Source organism: Bos javanicus, chromosome 26, assembly GCF_032452875.1.
Source record: "Bos javanicus breed banteng chromosome 26, ARS-OSU_banteng_1.0, whole genome shotgun sequence".
In the NCBI taxonomy this organism is placed as follows: Eukaryota; Metazoa; Chordata; class Mammalia; order Artiodactyla; family Bovidae; genus Bos; species Bos javanicus.
Window position 1 is genome coordinate 43,602,273 of NC_083893.1, and position 23,060 is coordinate 43,625,332.

At 60.2% G+C, this 23,060-nt stretch overlaps 1 protein-coding gene across 2 annotated transcripts in view; it reads right to left on the bottom strand.

The window, feature by feature from the left end:
• FAM53B (family with sequence similarity 53 member B) overlaps positions 1-23,060 on the bottom strand; it is a 79,343-nt gene that overhangs the window by 16,335 nt on the left and 39,948 nt on the right. The gene's annotated exons all lie outside the window — the stretch shown is intronic.

Sequence of the window (23,060 nt, forward strand, 5' to 3'; positions counted from 1 at the left end):
ACCCCAGCTGGTCCCAGACACCACCATTCATTTGCCGCGCACTCAGTGCCCATGGGTCGCCAGGCTGAGAGGGCAGGCTCAGGAAATGGGGTGGCTGCAGGCCCCCAGGGAGGGGGTTTGTCCCCACTGACCAGACCATCCACTTGGCACCCTGGCCTGCCCACGTCCCTGAGCCAGGCACGGCAGGGCTGCTGGGAAGAGGTCCCAGGAGGCCAGGAGACAGTGTCTGATTGCCTTTGCTTCTAACAGCATCAGGTGGGGGCTCCCCGGCCAAACCCAGAGGGGCACCTCACGGTCCACAGAGCTGGCCATGTCACAAGCCACAACACCCACTCCCTTGCTCTGTGACCAGGTCTAAGGTCAGGGTTCAAGGGCAATCCTCCACCCCTGGAGGCACCATGCCTATGAGGGATGCTGAGCCCCACCTGGGGCATCGAACACAGGCTCTGGGTGCAGTGCCAGCCTGCAGAAGGAAGGAAACGACGGGCAAGCCCCAAGGGCTGTGTGGAGTCCAGGACGCCCCCGAGGGGTGTGGACACCCGGCTCCAGCCTGTCGCACACCGGGTGTGTCCTGGGGAGGTCCTTGGCCCGTGTCCACAGTGAAAGAGGCATTGGTCCTACATGAACCTGGCTGTCCCTGCCCTGCCCATTCAGGCCAACTGGGTGTGCTAAGCTCTCCCGGGGGTGCCCCCACCTCAGTCAGGATCGCCCCGCTGGAGAAACCTCTCTCTCCCCTCACCTCCCAGCTAACACACCCTCCCCCCCACCACAAAGCCCCCCCCCCACGGGCTGGCAGGCAGCGTTTTGGGGGGCTCGGCCAGGGAACAAGTCTGCTCGCTGCGTCCCCGATGCCTGCACGGGAACAAGGGCGGAGGCCAAATGGAGGGCTCAGAAAGGTCACCCACGTGTGGTGGATTCCCACCTTGGCCACGATGACTGCCGTTCCCTGGGGGCCTCCTTGTGCAACCTGAGTTGCTCTTCCCAGTTTGCAAAATGGAGAAATACAGCTGCTCATGTGGGGCAGTGACGGGGCTCAAGCGAGATCACCAGAGGGCCTGGCTCAGTGGGAACCCCCGACACCTCTTTGCGGTGCCCAGGTACACCAGGATGGGGGTGGGGCAGAGGGCTGGCCCTGGCCCCGGGGTTCAGGCAGGGGCAGGAGATGGACAGCTGTTCACCTGCCTCCATCCGGCCTGGAAGTGATCCGTGAGTGCAGAGCTCCCAGGCGTGCTGGGAAACGCAAGGCCGCACTGGCCCGTCCCGGGTATTGGGGCCCCACGGGGGTGAGGGCAGGCGGCGGCCGGCGGGGCTCAGCCAGCGTGTCCCAGCGTGCCCGGCGCAGGGCAGGTGGCCACGGACATGCCCGCTGGCAGCAGGCACAGCAGGACATTCCTGGGCACATTCCGCCTCTGTGGGCCCGGCCGCCCCTTCCCACAGAGCCCGGGCTGAGTGGCAGGGACGCTGTGTGGGCCCCTGGTGCTCCCAAGCCCCTGGAGGCCCTGCCAGAGGACCGCCTGTCCTGGGAGCTTTGTCTCACAGGCAGACAGGACGCTTAGTTATGGGAAGGGTCGGGGGGAGACTCACCCCGGGCTCTTGCCCACCAGGTACCTTTCCTGGGATGGCCTGTCTTCCCACCCGTGTAAGTCACGTCTCTCCAGTCATATCCGTCACTCCAGCAGGGCAGGGCCAGCATGTCGGTGGGGCCTGGGCACCAGGATGGGAGCCCAGCACACGGCCAGGAGCCCTGGAAGCCCAGCTCTGCCCAGTGCCCCAGGCTGAGCTGCAGTCTCACCCCCTTGGGAGCCCAACGCCAACCGTGCGGAAGACCCAGCTTGGGGCCTCAGTGAACCCACAGAACACACTCCCCCCTTAGAGGCCAGACCGTAGGCTAGGGAAGGGCTGGCCAGGGCGGGTCCCCGTCTCTTTGCTTTTCCCAGGGACACACCTCAATACAACTGTGAACTTCCCCATGGGCTTATTTTCTTCCTTTTCTATTTTTTCCCTTTTGTTAATTACTGTTTCTTTGTTGGATGAGACATGCAAACTCAGCACAGGCATTTCAAAGCATCTCGAAGCCCTCGATGTCCAAGCGAACACACCTGAGGGGAATGCCCTGGCCCCGCAGGGTGAACCTCTCGCTCCATCGTCTCAGCATCTAACCCCGAGAGGCGGCTCGGCCAGCACCTCCATGCACAGGCGGAGAGATCCAGGGGACCCGTGCTGGGCCAGGTTCAGCCCCAGCTCTGTCTGTACCCTTATCCATCACCCCTGCACCTCACGGCCACCAGAAATGCCTGAATCGGCGGTGGAAACCCACCCCGATTTCTACCCCACAGGCATCCCTGGCAAGTCTCACCTACTACTTGGTAAAGATTCTCAACCACAACAGCCGAAGACCCTTATGACCACGAGGGCTCCGGGATGGCCCCCCAAGGAATGTGCAGGGCTTGGAGCAGCCCTAAATCACTCTCCAATCCAGACGTTCCTTCACATAAAGAAAGCCGACCCATGAGGCTGAGCTACCGTAAATTCCACCCGTCGTCCCTGGAATCCTGCCTTGTCCCAGCAACAAAGTCAGGGCATCTCTGGGGGTGTATTCTCATGTCCGAGCAGCTGTGTAGCCTCTGATGAATGCAGGACGAATGTCCACTAAGCCTGCTCCCTGAGCTTCCTGGGACTGTCCCACTGCACAAACCCCTACGTGCAGACGGGGGTTCGACCGCCCTGGAGGCTCGGGAATTGCCAAGGCCACCCAGGGAGCAAGTGGGGACGATCTGAACCCCAGCATCTGACTCTGGGACCACAGGCCTGAGTGCAGGAAGGAGAGGCAGCGGGAAAGGACTGGGGTCTCCACGGGGTAGACGCCACTGGGGCAGCAGCCCCACCAGGGGTGAGAGGGAGGGTATGCCCAGGCTGCCCACGTGGGGCCAGGCCCAGAGCCAGATGGGAGAGAGGGGCAAAGGCCACGAGCACGTTACTCTTCCCTGGAGTCAGCCCCGGGTGATGAATGATGCGTCAGGGGAAATGCTGGCAGCACCGAGGAAGACAAACAGGAGGAACCAGTCGGTGCCCAGAGACAACGCCTGGGTGCACACGGCACCCAGCGTCTTTCGAAGGTCCCAGCTTGGCCCCCGCTCGCTTCTCCCCTTTAGATATAAATTCATGCATGTGTATGTGTGCGCACACTGCACACACAGACACACACAGCTCCGCAATCTTGCAATCCCTCCAAGCTGCTACAATGCCAGCAATGACTGATGATCGTGGAGTCAACGGGACTTGAACCTCTCTGCGTCTGTCCTGGTCTAGACAGCTGAGGTGAGCTGTGACGGAGCCCGGATGGGAGGTGAGGTGCCCTCCAGGTACCTGCCAGGGGCGAGAGGGAGGGTATGCCCCGGCTGACCCCACGTGGGGCCAGGCCCAGAGTCAGATGGGAGAGAGGGGCAAAGGAGACCTCAGCTTCCGGGTCTGGGCCCCAGCCTTGAGCTTAAGATCATCACCGGCTGAGCCCAAGTCAGGAAATGAGCCTACTTCTCTCTTGTAAAAGTGTCTGATGACTTGGAAAAAGCACAGAACCCACGGCGAAGTCCCTAACTTTCCATCTGCAAGTGGCTACTGCCAAAAGGAGCTGCCAGACGCTGTGGGTCATCAGCTGAAGCCCGAGTTCTCTCAGAAAGGGGAGCCTTGGGAGAGGAGGTTCTCAAATCCCCACGGGAGACGCCCCCAGGGCCTTCAAAGAATAGCAGCCCTGGGGCTGGCTGGCTACCAGCAGGCTGAGTCCCTGCCCTGTGGACCCAGGAAGAGGGCCCCTTCTCCACCCTCTGTCTTTCAAGCAGATGGGCGGGTCTTATTACCAAAGTGTGTGTCCGACTCTTTGAGACCCCATGGACTGTAGCCCACCAGGCTCCTCTGTCCATGGGATTTTCCAGGCAAGAATACAGGAGTGGGTTGCCATTTCCTTCTCCAGGGGATCGTCCCGACCCAGGGATCGAACCTGCATCTCCTTGGTCTCCTGCATTGGCAGGTGGATTCTTTACCACGAGCGCCACCTGGGATACATATTACCAAAAAGGCAGCTGATAACATATGCCCCTGACCTGGGCGCCTGCCTTGTACACGTTTCTCCAGAACCCCTAGCAGGCAAGTGTCAGGGCTCCCAGGGCACAGAGGAAGAAACAAAGGCCCGAGAAGCCTGCCGAGGTCACCTAGTGATGGGGTGCCTCAGGCTGCTCACGCGTGTGCAGCGTGCTCAGTGCATACACACAGCGCCCTGCACACCAGAGGGGAAAACGAGCTCGGGGGGTCCTACCAGCAGGTCATGACAGCTGCAGCCAGGGGTGGTGCTGGGTGGGCTCAGGGCACAGGGTGGTCATTCTTCTCCGTGTCAAGGACACTGACCCTGCCTGGGCTCATTTGCAATCTGCCAGGCAAGCAGGCCAGGGGCACTAACGAGGCTGGGGCTCCAGACGAGAAGGGGTGAGAGCCAGAACCGCAAATGTGGACAAACGCACGGGGACGGGTCCCCCCTCGTGCCAGCGCCACTCCTGGCCATTGAGGCAAAAGCAGGCCAGCTTCGAGGGCGGCTGGAGGGGGCAGAGAGATTCTGCCTTGACAGAAGCACTGCCCGGCAAAGCCCAGACGGCCCTAGATGCCACCTCCTAAAGCCTGGCACGTCCTCTCTGCAGGAGAACTGGCCTGGGGTGGGGGGCCCCCCTGGCAGCCCAACAGAGGCTCGCGGGCCTGCCCCACTGCATGACAGCCACCAGACCAACGCCCTGTGGTCACCATGCCCCCAAGGGGACACAGGCCCCGAAGCCCTGTAGATTGGCAGCCCCACAGAAACACACACAACGTATGCTCACAGAAACCTGGGACCAGGGTGACTTTCTTTCTCTTTTGCACTTAAAACGGGGGCCTCACTGCAAAACTAAATAAGAGCTAAGAATTCTGCCCCCCACCTCCAAACTGTCCCGGCAGGGTCGGGGGGATCCAGAATAAACCCCCTCAACTGCAGCACAAAGTTCCCCAGCGGCGGCCCAACTGCCTTTCTACCTTTCCCTTTGCCCTCCCGCTGCCTCCCGCTTTAATCTCCACCATTGTCCCCTCGAAGTGAGACCTCATAGTGTTTTCGTGAAAGCAAGAAAAATGGACATTCCTGAAGGTATTGTGGGACCTGTCGAGGCGGAATCGCTCACATATGCCTTTTTTTCCCTCACTGTTAGCTTGAGATGATCTCAGAGAAAGAAAAACGACAGAAAGACACGCACAAAACACAGACAAAAAAGTCCCTTCCTTGATGGCTGATGAGAAAGAAAGCTGTGCTTCGTCGAGAGGGAGAGGAGCCACCAGCGGTCAAGCACTCGGGTTAACAGAGAAGCACAGAACCTAGCACCCCACTCTCCCAGCTCAAAACAAGAGAGCAACTTCCAAGTGATTCGGGGGGGGGGGGAATAATTGCAGCTTTAGAAATATCCTTTCTCTGCAGCAGGACCCTGGGGCCATAGGCGGCCCAGCCGCCTTGCGGGGCTCCTGGTGGTGATCGCTATTCACTGCCTGCAGGTGGCCGATCAATTTCCCAGGGTTTATCAGCGTGGCGATCGTGCCATGCTCTTTCAGCGAGGGCTGCAGGAACCCACACGGGGCCATTTAAACCAGTCTGAAGCTGTGAAAGGCTCCATCACTCGAAGGCCGGGCCAGGCCGCCCAAACAGAGCCCCAGGAGAGCTGGCGGGCGGGCGCGGGGCCGTGAAGGGGGGTGCCAATTAAAAACGCAAGCCCATGGGCCTTTCTCTTCCTCGTTTTCATTCCTGCAGCTACAACTGTGTCCACTGGCAGCAGGTTCCAAAAGTGAGGCGGCTGCATTCACCTCCCAGGGCTTGAGAGCTGCCATTCCCAAACTAAGCTAATTAAAAGCAGAGTCCCTCCCAGGCTGCTGGGAAGACAAGGCTTGACTGTGAATGCTGGGCTCTTCCAGGCGTGGCTGGCAGTCTGCGAGGATGGGTCCACTTCAGAACATCACCCCATCCTCAGGGGCAGAGGGCCTCTGGAAGGAATAGGGCCCACCTGGGCACCAGCCCCCAGAAGAGCCTGGCCCCTGGGGTCTCTGGAACCTTCCAGCATTCCCTGTACGTACCGGAGGGGGGCCCCCCCCACCAGCCAACCCAATCTGCTCAGGAAGATGGCTCGAACCTGGTGTGGGTGGGACTGGGCCGGCCTACAGCTTGCACAGCTCTGCTTGGGGGTAAATTCACCCCCCATGCCTGCAAGCTGGCCGGCCTGGGATCACTGACCATGGAGACAGTCATCGTCAGGGGAAGAAGGGACCCGGGTTTAATCACCTCCTAGCTGTTTATCTGAGGCCTGGCCTCTCTGCCCCCAGGCCTGTTTCGGCTGAAAGCAGTGAGGATGAAGGCCAGCCTGCAGAGCTGCGGGGCTGGTAGAGCGGGGGGCCCACGGGGACAGCCAGCACTGCAACCACTGACCACACACGACAAGTGCCCAACACCACACCCTCAGAAGCTCTGCCAGCAAACCAGGGAGCTCTGGCTCCACGAGGGCAAGATCAGAACCCCCAGAAGTGGGGCAGGGGGTCCTCCCTGCCCCCCTCCATCCCCCTTCCACAGCCCAGCAGTGGAGGAAGATGTGGGTGGCAAGTCTGTTCGCTCAACGAAATGCACATTAATTCCAGCTGACCTGCGTGGCATTCAGCAACCCTTCTCCAAATTACCCGGGTATCCGGGCGGCTGAGCAAGGTCCTCCCCACCGGGAACGTCTCTGAGAGGCCCTACTCAGAGGTTTTTGGCACAGATGGAGGCCAGGAGCGACCTCCCAGGGATACTCGGAGGAGGTGCAGTTTCCCAGATGGGGGTGGGGGTGGGAGGGGGCACCTGAAGAGACCCCCGAGGCCTGAGAAGGTGACCTGAGAGGGCAGGCAGCAGTGATGGGAATGGTGGGGTTGGGGGGGTGCCGAGGAGGGCAATCTGGCTGGCCTTTCTAGCCAGAGCTGCCTCTGGTTGAGGGAAAGGGAGACAGAGGGCGTGGAGTGTGCAGCCCCTCAGCTGAGGACCCAACGTGCCCGGAGCATCCGTCCCCAGGAGGGCGAGGGTGGCTCCCACCGTTTCCAGAACCCATGGGGCCGGCCCCTCACACTCTTGCCTGAATGAAAAGGAAAGCAGCTGTTGGCGGGGGGGAGGGGCTGCGTGCAGAAGTCAGCCCTCAGGGGCAGTCCCAGAACAAGGAGGAGGCCTGGGCTTACCAGGGGAGCCCCAGGGTGGCCTTGCAAGGAGCCAAGCGGAGCCCTCAGTGCAGGAAGAGGCGGCTGGGCCAGCCCCAGGCTCCCAGAGGCCTCCATGCACATGAACTGGGTAGCCTCACCTCTCCAGGCCTCAACCTGGAGATATCTGGGGATATCTGGGACACCTGTCTGGCTTCCTTTTTCTCTTTCAAGTTAAAAAAAAAAAAAAAAAGGAACACTGAGAATTAGCATACAAGTAACATTAATTCTAACCCAGAGGCTCCTCAGGCCCTGCTGAGAGATCAGTCTTGGCCCCTGACACAGGCTCCGGGGCCAGGGGTGGCCCTGGTGCGGCAGTGGACGGGCTGGCTCCGAGGGCAGACGGGTGATGGCAAATCGAGTCGGGCTTGTGCCAGGCAGTTGCTAAGATCTCCCCGAGAATTCTGAAATCCTGATTAATGGGCAAGATGGCTCAGGTTTTGGCAGGGGACTCAGGCGCCTTTTCTGATGAAAAGCAGCGACGCACACTGCGGGCGGCTGTCTGGCCAAGTGCCCGTTTGCCTGGCCTCCCTGGAGGGGATCGGGGGGCGGGCGGGGGGAGCGGAGAGACCCCAGAATCGCCCGGGAGCCAGCAGGAGACGTGGGCCAAGAAGCCATCAGACAGGGTCACCGTCCTTCACAGCTCCTGGGCCATCTCCCTGGGGACGGAGAGAACAAAGTGGACAACCCATCCTGGGGGCGGGGGTGGCGGGGAGGGCAGGCCTGCGCCTTCCAGTAACCAGACGCCCGCCACCCAGATGCACCCACCCTGCAGGGCACCTGAACCGAGTGGGCACCGGGAAGGTACCTCTCCTCTGCCACTGCCCAGTTCAGAGGATCAGATTTCCCAGCCGCGGCCAGAACGTGTACCATGGCCCCCGGGGCTGCAGCCATCTGGGAGGTCAAGGTCTTTTCTTCCACTGTGGTCGGCAGCCTCACCTGAAAAATGTCACCTCCAGGTGACCGTCACAACCGGAGCGAGGGGAGCAGGGAAATCGCGGGCACCTGTGGGGCAGAGACAGAGCTTCTCCAGAGCAGGACAGCCCCCTTCCCTCCATGAGAGAACGATCAAGTCCCAGAGGTGATGCGGCGGGAGCTGGGACATGCTGCCCTAGGGAAGCACGACACCTCTCCCTGTTCTGGACGCTTGGCTTTCTTACTCTGAGGTGTCCGCTAAGCACCTTAAAGAATGATTCCCGCTTCGGCTTCCAGGCAGACGACCTAAATGTGCTCTGGCCCCCGAAATGGGGTTCAAACATCGTCCCCAGATCTTCAGCACCTGACAGGCGAGGCGAAGAAGCACACACATCCTCCAGCTAGCCATTTGGAGAAGGACTCCGAGGACTCACAGCTGCCCCAGCCCTGGGCTCTCCCACTGACATGCCACCACCTCCAGCTCCTCCCTCAGTCCTTCTGCTACAGGCCCAGGGCCTTTGGGACACCGGGCCCAGGGCTGAAGGCACGAGGTTTGGCTCACCATGGACACAGGGGTTTATGGGGACTCACACCCCTGCCCTCCAGCCCAGGTGGGCCACGGCCACTCTCTGCAGCCCTTTCCCCCACGTCCCCTCCTGTTTCGGGGAGATCAGTCTGCGCCCACTCCCTTCAAGTGAACCTGACTTCTTTCTGAATTGTCATAGGGGTGACTCCTATGGTTATAAGAGGCAGGAAACAGGTACTGGGGAGAACAGCCCATGTCTCTTCCCAACCACAGGAGGGGGGCCTATGATGAGCACAGAACCAAAGAGCCAAGGCACAGACACGGTTCTCTCCGGGTCTAAGGTGAGGCTCTGTCCGTGGGCTCCAAGGTGCCCCGGGCCCTGGGAACCAGCCCCAGGGACTGTGACAGGGTGACACGGTCTCCCTCCTGGCCAGCATCAGGCTCCACCAGAGCAGGAGGAGACCAGCCTGGCCTCTGAGGAGTCCAGCTGGGACAGGCCGAGGCTGGCAAGGGGCGAAGGGGCCAGGCCTCGGGCCAGCATTTGCTGAGCACCTGGCCGGGCCCGGGCTCTCTACCAAGCACCTTTGAAATACCATCTCATTTAATGTCCATTTTCCCGAGAGACTCGACTTTATTATCTTAAATGGGGACTCGGAGCCCTGGTAACGGGAATGAATGGCTGGCGGAAAGCCACAGCCGGCTGCCCCCTCCAAGCAGCTGCCCCAGCTCCCCTGAGCCTCGGCCATTTCTCCTGATCCTAACCCCACCCCTGACAGCCCAGTGTTTCAGAGCCTCAAGCTGGATGCCGACTTGTCCGTTTTGAGGCCGGGGGTAGTCAACAGGGTGGGTGCCCCTTCAGGTGAGCAGGCCAGAGAAGGAAGGGAAGGTGGCCAGCTGAGAGCCCACCAGGGACTGAGGCCTGAGCCCCGAGCCAGCTACGAGAGGATGAGTGTGTGCCTGGGCACACGGCAGTGGACCAAGGGCACCTGCCTGGTGTCCCAGCGGGCACAGCAGAACCCGGGCACCAGGCTGCGGGCGTCGAGGGGCAGACCCGGGATGAGCCAAGGAAGCGTGGGTCTCAGGCTTCCAGAAAGACACGGAGGAGGAGCTTTCAGACTCCGACGGCACTGTGCTGGGATCAGGGCTCCTCGCCAGCGCCCAGACCACCAGGGAGGCCAACAACAGAGCATGCTGGTAGCTGGACTCGGCCACCACTCAGCCGGCAGGGTATCGGGGTGGGGGCGAGGGCTGGAGAGGAAGTGGGCGTGGGTAAAGCAGCGTCAACAGGAAACGCACGGAACGTGCCCGTGAGCGGCTGCCTCCCCTGGACTCCTGCCTTCTTGGTTCTCCTTCGGATACTGAAAAATCCGCTTGCCTCTGCAGGGCCAAACGGTGCACTCTTCCTGCCTCCTGAGAAGGCCCTCTTTCTCGAGGGACCGGGGGCATCAAAGCTTCCAAGAAGCAAAAATATGGAAGCACTGGAAGCCTCTGTGGGAAACTCCCAAGTATGAGACAGACGGATGGGCATGGCTGCCCTGAGGCCTGCATGCCCAGAAGCCATGAGCCCACAGTCTCTGAAGAGAGGAAGGCAGGGAGCAGGGCTGTACCTGGGAGAGGGTGGGTGAGTGCCAGGCTGCTGGGTTCTGGCTGAGCTCTATACCTAGCCTGCCATAAAGCCATCCCCATCACCTTTCCCCAGAGCCTCCATCGCCCCGTCTGTAAAATGGCAATCACGGGTCTCCGGTCAGCTTGCCTGGCAGGATGACCACAAGACCTCAAGGATGATGGCCTTCCTGAGGCTTGGGAGGGGAGGACCCACGGAAACAGCAGCAGCAAAGGCCGTGCCCAGAGCCCCCTGCAGCAACAAGTCCTGAGATGCCCTTCGTGTCTTCACCAAGTAGATGAGCAAGCAGACTCAAGAGACAGGCTCGATGGCTTGCCCGCAGTCCCGCCACCAGAACGCGGGTGCAAGCACCCACCTGGCCTGCTCAGGGCTCCTCTAGCCACTCAGAGGGCCTGGCCAGGATTAGCAATTGTGGGAAGCTCCCCTGGGAAGAGAGCACAGCACCCCAGGCCCTGGAGGAATGTGCCGCGTCACTGGAGGCAATGGGAAGCGCCTGCCACAACAGGAGAGGCACGGGGAGGCGCCGGGGAGGCAGGAGGAAGCCAGCAGGAGAGGAGAGCTCCATCCTGCCAACGTGCAGGAGCAGCTGCAGGCCTGCTGGGGAAGGTGCCAAGGGGGGAAGGGCCAGGGCTGGTGACAGAGTCCGGGGAGGGGCAGCCGGCTCACTGTGTGACCCTGGGCAAAGGGCCTCGCCTCCCTGGGGCCTCCTTTTACCCCCAGATGCACAGACACAATTAGACAAGGGTCCCTTCAGGCTCAGAGGATTATGGGTGCCAACTAGCACCGCCTGCATCTCTTTATCCTCAAAGCTGGGAGCAGAGAAACCAGTCCTGGGGACTAGAAGTCTGCATGCCGTTTTCCTAGAGGAAGATGCTGTTGTCTCAGTAGACCCCAGCACACCGACCTGGACGGAGGCCTGCGAGTTGTTTCTGGGACCGGCTTGGCACCCTCGGACCGCCCGTCTGACCAACCAAGACAGGGGGTGGGCAGAGAGGGTGCCGCCCAGCACGCGGGCCCAGGCACAGAGGCCACGGCAGGAAGCAGGAGGCAGCCCGCAAGCGGTCCCGCCTCCGTGTGAGTCAGTGGACTTTTTTCTCCACTGCACACCAGGCGGTCTTGCCAAACTCCCAACAACTGCACAGATGTGGACAACGCCAGTTCTGAACAAACTCCCCAAGTAACCCCGAGTCTGTGTGTGCTCCACTGTGTGAAGGATGCCTGCCGCACGAGGCACCCAACTGCAAGGTGGCAGGACAGGGACCAGGGAGCTGCCCCCCAGAACGTGCTCTCGGTGCCATGTGCACCCTGACACGTGCTGGGAAGTGTGCACCCCACCCCTCCTAGTCCTTCAGGCTCCAAAGGAGCAATCAGGGACCGGAGGCATAACTGTCCCACAGACAATGCCGTACATCTCTGGTCCTCACGATGCCTCCACAAAGCACATTATCGTTAGCCCCATTTTTCAGGAAAAACAAACCCCAAACCAAAACAAAACCAAAAAACCCCGGTGGCTCAAAAAAAAGTCCGCTGTGCAGGATTCTGCACCTAGTGAATGACAGAGGTGGGGCTGACCCCTAGACCCCTCCTCCTGGCCTAGCTCCCTCTCCATGAGAATGGAGAGTTCTAGTCACATGAGGTATTTACAGCATTAAGAGCTCAAGTCATAACACGATGCCTTGGTGACACGCACAGATGACATAATTATCCACCAGATGACTTTTCTCACTAATAGAGCCAGAATATCTTATTCTGCGTAATATAATTAAGTACAGGATAATTTTAAGATACTGTAGGCTCTGTCCTGCTCCCAGAGAAAGTCCTAAGAAGACAGCAACTAACCCTGGAACCTCTCCCGACAAGGAAGAACTTTCTCCCAGTGGGAAGGGGCCAAAGGTGAGAGAGCCATCTTGAAGAGGGAGAGAAGCCGGGGTCACTGCAGTGCCCAAGAGACGAAGAAAAGTGCATTCCACTACGATTCAGAGAGCCAGGCACGAGGCTGATCTGCTAAGGGCTCTGATTGGACTCTGCCTGCGAGACGGTGATGAAGACAGTGATGATCGTGGTGACGAGGCGATGGTGGCGATGCTGAAGGTGGTGACGGAGGTGGTGATGGTGGTGAAGAGCTGGTGACAAGAAGGTGACAGGTGGTGGCGATGAAGACTACGCTGACGATGACTGCGGTGCTACAGGGGTGGCGCTGATACGGATGCTGACGCCAGCGGCGATGACGGAGGCAACGGCGATGATGGTGACGCTGTCGGCAGCCGCTACCGCTCGCCGAGTGCCCGCTGGCGGCTGGATGTGTGAGATGCTCTACACCCTGCGGCTTGCGTGATGTCCTCACATCAACCCTGTGAGGTGAGTGACGCACCCCGTTTGCCAACTGAAGAACCCAAGGCTCAGAAGGGCCACCTGGCTAGAGTGGTGAGGCCAGGACTCACCCACGGACCTCCACAGGCACGGCGCCTCGTCTGCCTCATCCCCCTCCAAGGGATTGAGTCCAGATGAGAAACCATTTCTTCTGCTGATGACCAGTTTCCAGCCTCTCTCCCCAGAATAAAAGTCCCCCATCTCCCTATCAAGCCCACTTCCCTTAGCCGCTGGCATGTGTCTTCAGAGGGGGAGGCTTATCTGAAAGGAGCGGACTCGTCCCAGAGGGGATCTTGTGTGCTCCAGACCCTAAGCCCTCTCCCGCCCTCGGCAGTGAGCTCGCCAGGGAAGGAAGGGCTGTGGGGCCTTCTGGGAGCTGGGAGCGCTGGGGGGCACGCCCCTCCCTTCCCAGAGGGCTCCCCCTCCCCCCCAGGCCTCAAACAACCCCAAAGCCAACGCCGCAGCGGCAAAGGAGGCGGAGAGGTCGAGCAAAGCCTTGGTCCCTGCTGGCCTGGCTCTGAGTATGCACTACAGGAAGAGGCATCAAGGCCAGCCGTCAATCCACTCCGGGAGCCTCCGACGGCCTCGGTCACCCTGCAACCCAGAGTCAAGGTCTGAGCCCAGCTTACAGCCCCATGTTCCGTTTCCTCTGGCGCTGACGGCTGGGCCTGGGGTCCTTCTGGGTCTCCTTCGGCCTCCAAGCTGCGCAGGACAGGCAGGGCTGGAGCTGAGGAGGACGGCCAAAGGCAGAGGTGCACGGGTACTGCTGCTCGCACCCAGCCCTGCTCCCGACCCACGGGCACCACGACGGAGCTCCAGCTGCTGAATGAAAGCGCAGGCCCCGCGACCGGCCCCGGGGCCCAGACCCCACTTTATTGCCGCCTCCTCGGCCGGCCTCCCAGGAAGACATCCCAGCCCAGCAGCCCCTTTGCTTCCTCCGCAGGGCAGAGCGGTGCAATCAGCTGACTTCCTGCCCCGGGGCACGACCGCTCTGGAGAAGCGAGGCCACGGAGACCCTGGTGAACCCTGACGTGGACACGGGTCGCCGGCCCCAGGTCGGCAGACGGCACCCCGGCCTCCCCAACGCTGGACTCTCATGCAGTCCATGCCGACCAAGCCTGGAACGTTCACACCAGCCCCAGCATCAGGATGACCTGAGCCTGGGGAACATTCCTCAACCCAGGGGGCCTTCACTCACCAGTTCCTTTCTTCCCCCTCATCCATGATGCACCCACCCTGTGTCGGGCGCTGTCCTGAGCTCCAGGGACTGAAGGCCTGGTGAGGCAGGTCCCTGCCCCACCCTGCCAGGATTCCTCTCCCAAGAGAATTCAAACCTAGCACAATCTGGACTCAAAGTACAGTAGGAATGAGAACTCTTTTTGCTGCTGCTGCTAAGTCACATCAGTCGTGTCCGACTCTGTGCGACCCCATAGACAGCAGCCCACCAGGCTCCCCCGTCCCTGGGATTCTCCAGGCAAGAACACTGGAGTGGGTTGCCATTGCCTTCTCCAATGCATGAAAGTGAAAATTGAAAGTGAAGTCACTCAGTTGTGTCCGACTCTTCGCGACCCCATGGACCGCAGCCTACCAGGCTCCTCTGTCCATGGGATTTTCCAGGCAAGAGTACTGGAGTGGGGTGCCACTGCCTTCTCCAAGAACTCTTTATAAGGTTGAACAATGTTGCTCTACGTTCTTCATTCCAGCCCTCTCTTCCACCGAGGTCCCAAGCCTTGCCCCAGTTTGTCCCTGCAGAGGGGGAGAGCGTCAGTTTCCCAAGATGTTTCTACTCGGCAGGTCTGAGCCACAGCACGTGCTTGGGGGTGTACTGCTTGCAGGGCACATCCACATCCTGCCCAGGGCGAAGGAGGACGCACCCAGGGCCCACCGCTGCCCGGTGGCAGAGGCTGTGGCCGTGCCTCTCCGCCGTGGGCTCCGGTCCCAGCCTCTCGGCCCTGGAGATGAGCTGCGGGGTAACCGTGGCAACAGTCGCTTCCCTCCCCGGAGCCTCAGTGGCTTTGCCCAGAGTCACGGGATTGAAGGCGGGGGTGAGGTCTGGGGTCCAGGAGTCCGGGGCGTGGGGAAGAGCTCTGAGTCCACGCAGCCACGAGGAAGGACCAGGGCGCAGGGCTAAAGCGGCAGTGTCTCCCGGGCCCCTCTGGTTCCCAACTTGGGGCCCTGAGTCCTTCCGTACAGGGAACAGCAGGAGTCTGGCGGGGGTGCGGCTCTGAAAGGAGTCGTGCCCTTCCCAGCTGAGACTCGAGGGGTGAATCCCCAGGCCCCTCCCATCTCCCTCCAGCCCTCGAAGGCCTACACACAGGCATGGATACCCTGGGTGAGCGTGGGCTCCCCCAGCCCGGTGCTTCCAAGGGACTGTGGACAACGGGGCTCGTCCTTCCTGGGGGGACCCGTTGCTTCAGCAGCCCTAAGAGGGAGGAGCCACGGGCCCACGAACGAGCCCAGGACTGCGCTTTCCAACTGGGTCCGCTGGGGCCCTGCAGAGAACTCAGCTAGAAAGAGCCTCAGGGGCTGCCTGTCTGCACCTCAAATACCCCACGCACACTGTCCTGTTTTGCTCCTAGAAACTACCTAGGTTGATGATTGCTGTGCCCGCTTTGGGAGCGGAGGCTTCTTCCGGCTCACACAGGTTGTTCTGAGTTTCTCTGATGAAGACCCACGCTCAAGGCCAGGAAGGGATGTCTTCCAGGTTTCAGGAAGAGCAGGCCTACAGCTAGGAAGGCGGGCTTCCTCTATGCCAGGAAGGCTGGGGCAGCAAGAAGGCCCCGATGCTGACTGAACAGGGGCATCCATGGAGCCGAAATCGGCTGGGCGCTGCCAGGGTGTCCGCAGCCAGGCCTCCCTCCCTGCCCTCTATTTTCAAGAGTTGGTGGCTCAGTCATATCCAGCTCTTTGCAACCCCATGGACTGCAGACCACCAGGTTTCTCTGTCCGTGGGATTCTCCAGGCAAGAATACTGGAGTGGGTTGGCATTCCCTTCTCCAGGGATCTTCCCAACCCAGGGATTGAACCCAGGTCTCCTGCCTTGCAGGTGGATTCTTTTACCATCTGAGCCACAGTAGTGGTCTACTCGCGAGTGGCTCGGCCAATAGCCAAGGTGGGGATGGGTTTTGGGTCTGTCGCTAGGGGGACACTGGGGTGGCGGCATCCAACAGGGAGCCAGGGAGACCTGGGCACCCCTCCCCCCATGTGGCCGTGGGCAGGCCCACCGCCCGAGCCTCACTCTCCCTACCCCTCAGCAGGGCGACCAGAACCCACTTCAGAGGGACCCACAGGGAAGAAGCAGGAGAGACGTTTGAAGGCGTGGTCTGGCTCTCAAGGGCTGGGCGGGTGGGAGGGGACCGCAGCAGGCAGGTCAGGAACGCCCGTCATCCGGTCAGGGCCCGTGCCGGGTGGATCCTCCGGCTTGCATTTTTGGCACTGACCAGCAATGGGGCCTGAGGCTCGGCTGGTAAACCGCAGGGGCTGGCTTCCACCTGGCAGGCTCTCCTAGCTGTTCCCGTCAATACCCATCCCAGAGCGAAGCCTGCCGGTTCACCTTGTGGACTTGGGAGAGACGGGTGCTCAGAGCCACTAAGGAACCCCCGGGACCCCAGGCACTAGCCACATCTCCCTTATTTGGAAAGAAGGAAAACTCTGGGGTGTGGATCCTAAAGCAAAAGGCTCGTTATCGTGACCAAAGGAAATATTTATGAAGCATTCAAAGATAAAAACACGCTGGGGGCTAGACACTGCCTAGCACCCAGCACTAAGGTGCTCAGAGAAAGATCTTGGAAGGAAGGGACCTGAGGCCTTGGGTACCCGGCCCTCCCAAGCCCTGGGTCTCCGGGAGAGGGGCGTGTCTGGTCCACGGCCTTGCAGGGATTGGTGGGAAGGAAGGGGCGCTCCCACAGACAGGCTTCTGGTCCCTGGGGAAGGGCGTGGGGATGGCGGCCAGGGCAACGCGGCGGTGAGAACGCATTTTCCACTTGGAGTAGAACAAACAGAAGTGAGTTACTGGAAGGCAGACTCTGATTCATCTGCCCCGAGGGCCCCTTCCGCCCCACGTGAGGCACGTGCTGGGGGAGAAAGTCCACGGCCTGCCATGTGCAGGAGCGGTCTCCTTTCCAGCCTGCAAAGAAGGGCGGCAAGAACCTGTGGCCCCCAGTTAACGGCAGGGTCAGGGCCGGCGGAGCATGCACTGTGGCTGGGGCCGCAGGCGACTCGGTCTCCCTGCGGCTCTGACGTGATGCTGTCCGCTCTGAATCCCGGGTCTGCCAGCCAGCCGCTCCACAGGGCAGCCCGATGTCCCCACCCACCTACCCATGTTTGTCCCGAGGAGCCCCGCAAGCAGATTCACACCAGGGTCATCATGGCTGCTCTTAAAAGTCAGACACACAGGAAGGGGCAGAGATCTGTCTGACAACAGTCAAGGCTGACACGAGCCACAGGTCCCCAGACAGCCAAGGTTACATAAGCCCAAGGTGCACAGTGGTCACAGCTTTTTGGGAAGTCTTTTGGTCGCTGATGGTGACACGGAAGATGAACTCCAGGGCCCAGGACTGCTTCCCCAGACCCCCGGTCCAGCGGCCCATTCATAACTTCACCGCCACGTTGGACACTCCCAGCCAGACCGGTCCCCGTGTCCTGCCACGTGTAGGTTGACAGGGCTATGAGCAGCTCAAGGACACAGTCAGCCCCCATCTCCCAGCCACACGCCAGGATCACCCCATGGCGACGCCCCCTCCCACACGGCAGGCAGCCCATTCTGAAGTGGGGTGTTTCCACCGAGTTCAGGGTTTGCGCCAAGATTGGCTGGGCTGCTAAGGAACCCGAGTCACAGCCCCCCTTGGAAGTCTATAGGAAAACCAGGGGCAGCTTTCCCCACTGAGACCTTCCATCCCCGGGCACTTCGAGGCCCATACGGGATGGAGGTGCTGGGGAAACGGGAGTGGCAAGAAGCCTCGCAGGGGATTCGGAGAGACAGTCACTTCAGGAGATGAGCCATCGCCCTCTAGGGCACCGTCAGGTTGGCAGAGCTGGGGCTGGGCCAGGCGTGAGTGCCTGCCCCTGCCCCCCGGCTCCAGCCCCAGCAGCTCCTGCCAACACAGCGAGCCTCGGGGTCGGGGGGGGGCGGTCACTCGTGCCACCCCCCACCCTGCAACGTCCTGCTTCTCTGCCTAGCACTCTCTGCCGGGCTACCCAGGCTTCCAGGCTTGAGCATTGGCTCTGACGTGGTCTCTCTGCTCCTGCTGACCATCTGCCCGCATAAGCAGTGCTGGCGCACAGTAGGTGCACAGCACATAGCAACAGGCCCAGAATGCATGGGATCCGTCTGAAAGGAATGGGGGTCCTGCTTCTATTTCTCCTGCTCTGCAGCACTGGCACAGTGCCCTGAACACAGCAGGTCCCCGGAGAGAGGAGCTGGACTGACAGATGGTGATAGAGATCCCCTTGAACGTGGGTCCTACACGGGGAGCACAACCGACCCAGGAGGAGGGGGCCAGCTTCTGCCTTGGGTCGGGGCGAGGGTGGGGAGACACAGCACGAGGGAGGTGGCGCTTTGGGGTTTTCGCACATCAAATGCGTGCCCCGACCTTGCAGGGCTGGCATGGAAGATGAACCACAGGCCCCACAAAGAAGAGAGTCCCAAATGAGCATGGCGGTGGGGGGCTCCCGGGAGCACGGCTGTGGCGTGGGCCTTCCTGGGCACTGCGGCCCCAGAATGCAGTGGTACACTTAGACGACGTTACACAGCCAAGCCAGCTCCCTGGGCTCATGTGCAAACTATTCACGAGGAGCAAGACCAAACGATGGCAGGGCCCTGCCCGTCGGCAGGCAGGCTCCAAGTCCGCGGTGCGGGGCTGACGTTGGAAGTGACTCTTGGGCTTGAATGGGCTGGAAACCAGCTGGCCACGCTGCACTCGGGGCAGCCAAGACAGTGGGCCCCACAATGGACGACGGGGCTGATTACATCACACGAGGCATGGTGTCCGAGAGCATGGAGAGCGTTCGGCAATGTTAGACGGAGAACAGCATCACCACTGACGCGTGGTTCGAGAGAATCAACACACTGGTCACAGGGCTGGGATCACACAGCCCTGGTAAGAATTCAGTTCTGTTTTGCCCAGGGCCAAGAATTTTGTGGTCAGTTTTCCTTTTGAAACCATGTCTGCTTTTCTTATTGGATAGAGTAGAAAACCAGTACTAGGTGCGTGGACTTTCTGTTTCAGTAAGTACTATTCCTTTCACTTCTCTCTTTTAAAGGAACACATTCTCACTTCCTGTCATCACGGCACACGCAGTATGTGCGAACCTGTGCAATCAATGGACTCCTGGACTGGAAGGGACCTCGAGGGTCTCCATTCAGTGTTACACGGGTTTAGAAAAAGGCCTGCAAGGACCTACACCCGACACTCCAAGATAGTATCTCTGGGTGTAGATGTTGGAGGAGTTTCACTTTCTGTATGTTTACATTTCTAAACTGTAATTTTTTTTTTTTACCTTCTCAACTTGCAAATTTTTTTTTTACATGTATGTATCAACTAGAGATTTGGGTTTGATCCCTGGGATGGGAAGATCTTCTGGAGGAGGGGGCATGGCAACCCACTTCCAGTATTCTTGCCTGGAGAATCCCACGGACAGGAGAGCCTGGTGGGCTACAGTCCGTAGGGTTGCACAGCATCAGACACAACTGAAACGACTCGGCACACATGCACACATCAACTCTGTAGCCAGGAGAAACAATAAATAATGAATCTGGAAAAATTACCTGGGTTGATACACAACTGTGTGCCCCCATTCCAACAGGAATATTGCTAACTGACATAACCAAGTGTTACATGCCGCTATGTCCTCAGTGCTAGACAGACATCATCTCGTTGAGCTCCCTATTACCACACCCATTTCATAGACAAGGAGACCGAGGCTCAGGGTCCCACAGCTAGACCCACACCCAGCTCTCTGTCTGCTTCCAAAGGCCTTGCTCACAGCCAGCCTGCTCCACAGCTCTCTGGCAGACTTTAGGGCTCTTTCCCACCTGCCCCTTTTTCTGCCCGGCCACTGAAGGCAGCTGCTGTTCTCATCACTAATCTCAAGACCCACAGGACTGGGTGGGCACTCTGGAGGTGCCTCAGAAGAACCAGGTCCGTGCCCACCCTCACCCACAGACTGTCCAGCACAAGGGAGAGGGGCAGGTCGGCACGAGTCTGGGGAGAGGGCTTTGCTAGACATTAAACTGCAGAAAACACTGCTGTGTTTGGAGATGGCGGTTCCTACGGGGCCAGCAGGGAGGCCTGGTCATCTTCTGTGCTGCCTGACAACGTGCCACCCCGGGAAGGCTCAGGACCTGAACCGAGGGTCACTCTGCTAGGGTCCCAGAGCACTGACCCTGGAAGAGATGTCAGCGGGTCCCCTCCTGCCCGCTGCCATGTGTCTAGCCCTGATCACACAGTAATAGTGCTTCTCGAGGCCACAGGGGGTTGGCTCCACACGGCTGCTTTCTCTACCTCTCTGATATACGAGCTCAGGATGGAAGAAGCTCCCAGTCGTGAGGCCTGTTCAACAGTGCTGGACCTCAGAAAACCTCCTGCACAAGCCTGGCAGGACGAGAGTCCACTTGGGCCCACCCAGGAGATGGGCACGAAGGTGCTCACACGTGCTCCTCGGAGGCTGCGGGGCAGGGAGGCAAGGGCACAGGCCATCCATGGCAGGACTCCAGAGCTGCATTCCTCCCCTTCCACACCCCACTGCTTGGCTCCGCCTAGAAAACCTCCAGCCTTTGGACCCCTCCCTGCACCTCCCGAGTCGGGCTGCACACTAGCTCAGCACATGCTCTCGGCAAAACCACCTGGGTTCAAACCCCACACCTGCCGGGGGCAGGGGTGGGTGGGTGGGGGTTGGCTCCATGGCCTGAGGCAAGTCACTCCTCGGGTCTCTGCTCCTGGGTCCCTGGCAGTACCGGATGTGATGCTAAGAGCATCCACCTCCCGGGCTGGCATGAGCAGGGAGGGAGCTCTTACATAGCATTCAGAGTGGCACCCAGCCCACAGCGAGGCTGATGGAGGCATTTCTTTACTGCCACCCAGCGCTTCCCAGGGAGGAGACTGGGATGCTCCTGGGACCTCAGTTTAGCAGATGTCTCATGCAGGCTAACTGCAGACGTGTGTTTCTCCCTGGCAGGGGCTACACTTGCTGGCCACACACACACCCTTTCCCAGCATCCGGGATGCAGTAGCAGCTCAGCTCAGGGGGCTGAGGTTCATAGAATTTGTCGTCTGTGAAGCTCAATTCTTGGGAAAAACTGTGAGCCCCCCTCCACCCCCACCCCAGTCTTCCTGCTCTCGACCATGAATATAGCGGGCTGTTCACTGCACGGTACCCCCTTGCTGACAAGCTGGGGGATGAGGGGACCTGCAGGGAGCAGCTTCTTCAGAGAGACATGCACCTATGCCGAAACTGCCTCTCCCCACCTGCTCGTGGCCGGCTGGCTTCACAGCAGGGCCGATGCCAGCCGCTGTGGTGGTGGAAGTGGCTCTTGGTCGCACTAAGAACTTTCCGACCACATTCCCGGTCCCCGAAGGCGCTTCAGCCCAGGCCGCAGCCTCTTGGCTCCGAGGTCCGCCTTCGGATTTCTCAGGCGTGGGGCGGCCCCGGGACAGGCCGGCCTCTGTTGACTGAGCCTGTGGGGGGGCGGGGGGCGGGCAGGATGGAAACCGCAGCCATTTGAGGCCCTTAAATGTCAGAGCCAGCCTTCCTGCCCTTATTTTCACAATGCTGTTCCAGACCCACCTCGCTGGGCCAAGTTCTGTCGCCACAGAGCTAATATCCTCTAGCAACTTCCGAGCTGGTTATCTGCCTCGGGGCCGGGACACCTCTGGCAGCGGGGAGGCTGCTGCGTCTCCAGCCAGCGCAAACTTTCCAGGGGTTTGTCCCGAGTGACGAAAACCCCTTGCATCCTGAGTTGTGTCCTAGCAGCTTGGGCAGAACGGCCTCACCCGAAATTCTTCGAGGGATGATGAGAACAGAGCCGGGGGAGGGGGTGAAAGCAGGAGGAAGTGAACCAGGCTCCCCGGCCGCAGAGACAGGAGGGTGGCCTGGAGGAGAGGAGAGGGGAGCACTGCAGACTGGACCAGCAACCCAGCCAGCGCCTCCAGAGCCAGGTCGCTGCTGGGAGGAGGCGGTTTTTCATTTTCTTAAAAAGGTATCACGCTTTTGTGCACTGAGATACTGAACAGCTCGTCCTGACGCCAGGGCCCTGGTGAGCCAGAAGCAACCAGCTCTGGCAGCTCCCTGGCCAGCAGCACCTCCTTCTTTTCTGTTATGTGTGTGTGTGTTTTTCAGCCGTGCGTGGCTTTTGGGATCTTAGCTCTCCATCAAGGGATGGAACCTGGGCTCTAGCAGTGGAAGTGCAGAGTCCTAACTGCTGGACCACCAGGGGATTCCCAGTGGCTCCTTCTCATGGCCCACGAGGAAGGGGCCCCACAGGGGCCAAGTCTACAGCCAGCAGGGCCTGAAACAGTTGGGGCGGGCCGCCTGACATCACCCCTCACATTCCTGACCACCGCGATCATGGCGCCGGGCCCTCCTGGGGAACCCGCTCTCGCGAGAAGCTGCCAAACAAATGCCGGTCGAGCTTTCCGAATGGGGAAACTGAGGCACGGGGTCATCTCCATTAGGGGCTGCTCACAGTCTCTGCGAGAGACAGACAGTGAACGCTGCTGGCTTTGAGAACCACGTGGTCTCTCTACTGACGTGGAAGCAGCCACAGGCCGCGGGCATGGCTGTGCGCCGCTCAAACTCAATTTGCAAAAATGGCTAACAGGAGTTTGCTGACCCCAGTCTACATGGTTGGAGGTGACGGCTGCTAGTACTCCTGGAGGCACTGGCTGTTAACTGCGGGGCACCACTGAACCCTCAGCATCCCAGGGGTGCTCTCAGCAGAGTGCTAGTTAGAATAGCAAATCTATTATTATAAACCGTTAAGTCACATCCCACACAGGACTCAACAGACACTGGGCCTCCGATCCCCTGAGGTTCCACTCTGGGACAAGGGTGGTCCCTGCAGAACCCCTGGCACAGGGTCAAAGACTGAGGGTCAGGGAGGCCCAGGCAGAGAGGGACTCACGACCGCCCTCTGTCCCACCCGTAACCACAAGGAAGAAGAGAAACCTGGGCAGACTAGGGGCAAAGGGGAGGCCCCCTGCCCTGAAGGTCTGGCCTCCATAGGGGCCCCGCAGGGAATCCTGAGACCCGGGGCAAGGACTGACTCTGCCCATATCTTCCCTCCTCCCTACTGGCTGGCTCTGGATGAGTCTCACGGGCACCAGCCTGCACTGCGGGGTAGCTCGAGGGCTGGGG